A 6,420-nucleotide genomic window follows, 5' to 3' on the forward strand; every position below is an offset into this window, starting at 1 on the left:
TGGTCTATTTCTCATCAAATGACTCAATACGTTGTAGCAAGGACTTAGAAGGATTATGTGTATGCATTCGCATGTCTCTTTTCTGGCATCTTCCCAGTCGTCTCTAGATTTCAAAATCCGCAGGTGTGTTGTCCCTGAGAATGGAGTTCCCCCGGAGCAGGTGTATGGGAGCATCTCCCTGTCATCCATGTCTCACCCCTTTCCCTTCCTACCTACCTGGGAACAAGAATAGGGGTGGGTCTCACCCTGAGACTGCTCACCTAGCCAGTGGCCTCTCCCTCACTGGATCTGTGAGTCTGCACACCTTGCGTCTGAAGGAGTTCGAGGTTGAGGGGGGCATGATGAGCTCTGGTTCTGGAAGAAGGAAGACTGGGCCTCCTGGATTTGTGAGGGGAAGCTTGGAGAGTTGGAGAAAGCCAAGGACTCTACCAGCTCTCACTTGCAGGGTCAGGGTAGCTATATCATGGCTTGTGTCCCAGCAGGGGCCCCTTGGAGATATCGTGTATAAAAGGAGGGTGTCAAAGTCCACAGCCTGGCCCTGAGCAAGCCACTGGCCTTTTTTTTTTTTTTTGCCTTGTTTGCCCCTGGCTTGTTTTGTGCTGCCTCTCTCTTTATGGTCTCCTCACCTAACTCTGGAGTCTTCTACCTTCCCAAACTCAACCTCCATCCCTTCTCTTGTAGGCATCAAAGCCAACTGGGACAAGCTTCAGAAGCACACACAGTCTACCAATGAGCTTTGGAAGTTTGCTGAATGGGTGAAGGTGGGTCAGCTTTCAGGAACCAGAAAAGAAGAGAGAGTAGTTTGATTGTTCCAAGTTCAGTTCTATGAGAATTCACTGGTTAACCTTGACCAAGTCCTTTTCCTTGTGGGTTTCCTGATGAGCAAAACTAAAGACCCTTCGTCATGAGTTCTCCTGTTCCTTTCTCTTTCCTTGGCCTCCCTATACCGCTTTGGGCTTCCAGGTGCCAGCATGAAGAAGCTGCAGCAGAATCGGGCCAAGAGGCTTTCATCCCCTCAAAGTGATATCTGCTTGCCTTTGTCTTTGAGTATGATGGAGGCTGGCAGGTTCACCAGGCCAAGAGGAGAGATGACAGCAGGCACAATCCTGTCACCTTCCAGCACTAGATGGGATCACCGACCATAGTGATTTCCAGAGCTATGGAAAGCTACAGGTAGGGGAGCAGACAGGGTGCGGAGCCCTCTACTGAGGCTGGCTTTCTAGTGCAGGGATGTCCCCGGACTCTAAGATCAACACAACCAACTCTGTCTACTCAACTACTTCTACTCAGGAACATGTGGGGGTTTTTGGAGCCAGGGCATGCAGGAAAGTTGGATATAGATCTCCAAGACTAGCCTTCACTGGGGGTTCAGGCTCAGGAGACAGGGTCAAATCATTACTCCAAATCTCATGCCAAAAAGAAAAATTCAAACCTAAATCTCTTTCCAAAACCATCCCATTCAGCCTGATAACACAGCTTTTGTCAATAACCGCCTTGTAGAAGCACTTTTTATCATCAATCTTTCCCTGTCTGCCCTCACCTGCGTTTCTTATTCTCTTTCTCTCCCCACTCCAACAAACTCAGTGAAAGGGCAGCAGTTGATAAGAACTCTTTCAAATTCTATTTATTTAAAGCAAGCACTCACCCAAACACCCCACCACCTCCGTCATAAAAACCAAGCAAAATGCCAGACTTGTTTGAAAGCGTGTGTGTGTGTGTGTGTGTGTGTGTGTGTGTGTGTGTGTGTGTGTGTGTGTGTGTGTGTGTGTGTATGGGTGGGGGGACGGATTGCTTGTTCAGACACATGCAAGCTCTTAGAGGGAAATCCTGAGAGCAAGCAAGAAGTTTCTTCCTGAAGGTTTGGGTCAGAGGAGTCTAAGGCTGAAAGATAGGGGAATACATGAGGGACTGACAGAGGAGAAAATACCCCAGTGTGAGGCAGATCCCCTCACCCTTGAGATTCTGAGAAACCAGGCTGGAGCCCTGGAGTCAGGTTGCCCTTTCTTACAGCTGGGGCTGGAGTGGTAACCAGGGCCCACGTCAGCAAGTCAGCATCCGGCTGGGACACAGGGGCCTGAGAGATTCTGTGGCAGATACCTGAGCAGGGTGTGGTGCTGGTGCCGGTGGGAGGCTAGAGAGGCAGGAGGCAAGGGGGGCTGAGGGAGGAGGCGTCTCCACTGGGAACAAGGCAGGGACTCAAGCCAAACAGCACATTCTCTAGGTGGCTGTTGGGCAATTCTGAATCTACCCAGGTACAGAGTGTGAGGTCCCTTCTCAGTCACCACAATAACAGGAACTGGGGGGGGGGAGAGAGAGAGAGAGAGAAAGAGAGAGAGAGAATGTTGGATTTAATCAGCATATATGTGCTAGAACCTGCATCCACAGGGAATTGGTATGGCTGGAGCATGAGCTGGGCAGGTTTGTTCTGCAGCAATAATCTCTGCATGAGGATTTTTCATTATCACAGAGTGACACTCTCTATCCAGGAAGTGCTTCTCCATCACGACTCCCATTTTCCCAGCCCTACCTTCTTCCCCTTCTTCTGGCTGTGCTAAAGTTCCCAACTCTAAGAGTTCATTCTGGAGCACTCAGAGAAACAATGAGTTCCTAAGCTGACGGAAAGTCCCCAAGTCATTTTGGAGTCCAGGCTGAGCTTAAAGTCCTGGAACATAGTTCAGAGTGCTAAAGGAGACCACCAGAGGCCAGGGCTGCCATTTGAGCCAACACTGAAGGTGATAGTGTGGGTTGCTGTGGTGAGGGGTTATGTTCATTGCTGAAAGAAATCTATTTTTAGTTTTTTAAATTGTCTTTAAGTAGTTGTGCAAAGAGATTGGAATTGAACATGTCAATTCATGAGTACAATGCATCTTGATCAATGTTACCCCTTCTCTCATTCTTCCCCATCTCTCCCGGCCCCTTCCCTCAGTTTTCCTAGTTCCATTGTCACTTATATACATTGAATATTATGACTGCATTGTTCCCATCCTTCCTCTTTCCATTTGTCTACTGCCTTTCCCTTGATCTCACCCCCACCACCACACACACCCTGAGTTCCAGCTTCCTGGTATTCATTTTGTTAACTGTTCGTTGTTCAAAGGTGTGATATCGCTGGAATTCCCTCCTGCATACAACACACGTTAGTAATATGTGTGTATATATGTATATGATACTGCACATGCTTATGAACATATGTATAATTTAGATCTAATTTCCACATAAGAGAGAAAACAGAATGCAATCTATTAAGCCACATTGGTTGTCAGAGCTCTGCAGGTAACTGTGGGCAGGTAAGCGTTGTGCTGGGGTATCTCTGGGGTTGAGACCCTTGTTATAGGCTTTATGGAGAGGGTGGTTTCCAGTGTGCTTGGGTCTGGATTGGTCCATCTGTTCCTACCAATGAGGGAGGCAGGTCTTTCCAAGAACTTGTAAGCCTCAAGTTATGTTACCACCTGGCACAGGTGAGATCCGTGACCCCAAACAGGCTATCTCTCTGAGAATCCGCACTTCCTTGTCTGTAAAACGGGAACACTCATCCTACTCTGCTAACTTTATAGGGTTGTTGTTAGGATGAAAGATGATAGTGGACATGAAAAGACTTTATGTACTATAAAATGTGGTAGGCATTCAAGCCTTTCTTCTATCTTTTTTTGCTTGACCGGGGGGGAGTACATGGCATTGAAGATTCTAGAAAGTGATCTTCTGGTAGAGATACTACAGGTGTCTTTATCTCATGTGTGCTAAATCTCCTGTCAGAGGTACAGGCTTCGGGGCTAGGTACCTTTGGATTTAATGTCATGCTGCTAATTACTAGTTGAGCGATCTTGGGAAAATTAGTCTACCTCTCTGAGCCTCAAGCTTCCTTGTCTACACAGAGCTTAATAATTGTCACTTGACCTTGGGCAAGAAACTCACCCTCCTCTGGCCCTTAGTTGTCTGTCTGTAAAACAGGGATAACAACAGCTAACTTGCAGGTTTGTGAGAATCAGATGAGACAGGTGTATGGGGCACCTGGCCCATAATAAACGTACAGTAACAGCCTCTGTTCTTATCCCTCATCCTTTTTCCTCCTGTGGTTGTCTTCCTGTCCTGGAGACTTTTCTGTGAGCTAACCTACCATGAGCATACCCAACTTCAGACTGCTAGCATCCCCCCCCAGAGAGTAAGTCTATGCCATCCAACCCAGAGGCTCCAACCTCCAATCCTTTCTCAACAGTGTTTAAATCTAACTTCCTAGTTTATTGTTAATTTAAATAAGGAAGAAATAAGTTCTATGGCATTGCCCCTTGCCCTCCCCCAATCAAGTTTTCTAACCAGACTAACCCTAGCCAGCTCTGAATGCCCTAGAGGGCCAGGCTTTTGTAATACCAGAGTGTCTCTTTTCTTCCCTCTGAGTCTGCTCTCATCCGACCAGGCTCATCCATTTTCCAATGTCCCACCCTTCTTGTTCTCACTCTGGATACAAGGCAGTCTATAGCATTCGCAGCCTTCATTGGGCTGCCTGTTTCTCTTACTTGGAGAATCTCCACGGAAGAGGCTAAACCACATCAAATTCTTCTTTCGCCCCATTAGAGCAGTTGGTACAGATCATATGTTGAACTATGTTTTGCAAAAAAAAATGATCCTGTGCCAAGGAAATTGCACGTCATTTAGTAAATGTATTTTCTTTCTGATGCCCCAAGGGTAAAGATAGATCAGATCAGTGTGTACCTAGGGACCCAGGAGTTGACAAGGAGGAATGTGTTTGTGTGTGTGTGTGTGTGCGTGCATGTGCGTGTGTAAGCACCCATGTGAGGAAGGGTGATGAGTGTTGGCCAAACCCCAGCCCACACACACAGAATTGGCCGGCCTTCTGCTCTTGAAAGATTTATTGTCCTGGAGAAGGTGGGCAGGGAGTCGCAGCTGGGATGGAAGGGAGGGCGGGGTGCTTGCAGCAATGGCACCTGTGTCTCCAGTCACTGCCACCCTTCCGAACGGAGCTCCCCCATCTGGAGGCCTCTTACCCAGAGGCAGGGAGTTACCCCCCAACTTGAGATCCAGTAGGACTAGAGCAGTGGCCACAAAGCCTAATAATCGTCTCTTTCATGCCCATGGGGTTTGCACACAGTGGGAGACAGAGTCGGGGAACAATCTTCTATGTGGAGAAAAGATAAACAATTCGCCCTATTTGCTCTTGTGGATGCCCTCTTTGGACATAGTTTGTTTTGGGAGAAGGGAGGGGAAGGGAGGAGGGACAGCCTAGGAGAGGGGCTGGAGTCTGCAGGTCCCTGGGAAAAGACAGTAGCCATCCCCTGGGGAACCTCAGGGGAACTCTTCATGAAATCACCATCTTCGATATTCCAGTCTTTCCCTCTTGCTTTGTTTTCCCTGATTTGAAAGACAGAGCACAGGGACTAAAGAAAGGCAGAGGGAACAAGAGCAAGGACAGAGAGCCACGAGCAAGCTAAGACATGGCGATTAACTCCTCCCATCAGTCAAACCTCAGGTGTGAGCATTCACATGCATGCTGCTGTTTTGCTGTTCCAACTGTGCCAGGCAGACAAGTCAGAAACAATCATGAACACATTTTGTGTCCAAATTCCCTCCGCTAATCCCATTAGCAGAGCTGAGGATTGGAACCGGCTTTGCTACAAGTGCACGTTGTCCCCAAAGGGCCCACCTTTCCAGAAGTCCCTGCTCTAAGTGACAAGAAAGGAGGCATTTGCTCACTGAGCTGGTAGGGATTAAGGTGGTCACCAGCCAGAGATGTCCACAGCATTGGGGCACATGGGAATGGGTCCTCATCCTCTGAGAATACTGTTCCAGCTTCTCAGTTGACTCTGTGTGTTGGTTGGGAGGGACGTAGGAAAGCAGTTCTAGAAGAAAGACGAGCACAGACAGCTTTGTGGATAAGAACAACCCTTAGGAATCACTGAGCACTGCTCAGGTAAGTGTGGACTCACACTCGGGCTTTTCCAGCTGCCGGCCAGACTTGCACAAGCTCCTGTTCCCTTAGGCTCAACGGGCCCTAATTGCCGCCTCCTCAATCCTGGGATGACAAAGAAGAGGTCTAAGAAGAGGGAAGGTGTGTCCAGTCCTTCCCCAGGTGGCTCCTATCCCAGGCAGAGAGAAGGGAGTGGGGGTTGGGGGGACACACTGCCTGAACCTCTCCCATCGGTGTGACACTGCTCTGTCATCTGGTCAAAGTATGTCTTTCCCTGAACATTTCTCATCTTTCTCTCATTAACCTTTAAGAAATGAGTACACCTGGCTCAGAGAGGTAAATGATCCTTGATCTCACAACAAGATGTTTTCTCAGCTTTTTGCTGAGTGATCTGAGAATGCCAAGGGTCCACTGTTTCTCTCTTTCTCTCCCTCTCTCTCTCTCTGTTTCTCTCTGTGTGTCTCTCTGTCTCTCTTTCTCCTCCATTTCTCTGTCTTCCT

Source organism: Dipodomys merriami, unplaced genomic scaffold (genome assembly GCF_024711535.1).
Source record: "Dipodomys merriami isolate MVZ:Mamm:240054 unplaced genomic scaffold, mDipMer1.0.p SCAF_5, whole genome shotgun sequence".
NCBI classification, from domain to species: domain Eukaryota; kingdom Metazoa; phylum Chordata; class Mammalia; order Rodentia; family Heteromyidae; genus Dipodomys; species Dipodomys merriami.